Here is a 1,094-nt window from a genome sequence, read left to right on the forward strand (position 1 = left end):
TATATATATATATAGGAATAATTATTATACTAAATTGGTAATTGATTAATAATGCATATGTCAATTTAACAATATTAAGTAATGGATAATACAATTAGATAACCAAGGATATCTAAATAGAATAGGAGAAGCAAAAGCACTACATTAAGACAGGTGTCTTAACCACAAAAAGCCAAGTGACATTGTTAAGAAAAAATAAACTACTTTTCTAACTAATTTTTTTGAATTTTAAATTTTGAATTAATCGGTTACACTACTTGAATTAATAAATATAGATATCTTTAGTTATCAATAAAAAACGAAAATACAAAAAAATATTCTATTCGTTCAGATTGGAGTTTTAAAATTACTTTATAATAAAAAAACAAAAAAACCACCAATTCAAATTAGAGAGTAATTTCTTTATAATATAGTAGTAGTAGTAGTAGTGTGTATGTGTGTGTATATGTATATGGGAGTAGTTATTATACTAACTTGGTAATTTATTAATAATTCATATATCTTTTAACAATATTAAGTAATGGATAATACTTAGATTATATATATATAAGACTTATAAAAATAATTATAATTATTATGAGAAAAGTCGTACATATACACATAACTAGAATCATAATAAACAAATATTCATAAATGAAGAATACTAAAAAAAATCAAATGATATCGTAAAAATACACATACTACTTAAATTTCTCATGTAGGAAAATTTAGTTAATAAACATAACTCATCATTTCATAATGAAAAATACAAAAATATAAAAAAACTATTTGTATATTATACATAAGCTAATATATTATATATAAAACACATTTATTAATTATTAAAAATACTAGTATATTTTTTATAAAAATAATAAAAGGCTTATCTTTTTGTACTTTTGATTAATTCAAAATTATAATTTAGTAAAAAAGATAATATTATTTAAATTTTCAGTAAATATAAAATGAGAAAACTAATCAAATATTATAGTAAAAATGAATGGACGAAAAGAGGTGGATAAAGATAATTTTATAATATTTATATTTTGAATTAATTAATAAACAAAATATAAATAAATAACACTCAAGAAAATTATTAATAAATTTAGACAATT

Source organism: Nicotiana attenuata, chromosome 7, assembly GCF_001879085.1.
Source record: "Nicotiana attenuata strain UT chromosome 7, NIATTr2, whole genome shotgun sequence".
Taxonomy (NCBI): Eukaryota; Viridiplantae; Streptophyta; class Magnoliopsida; order Solanales; family Solanaceae; genus Nicotiana; species Nicotiana attenuata.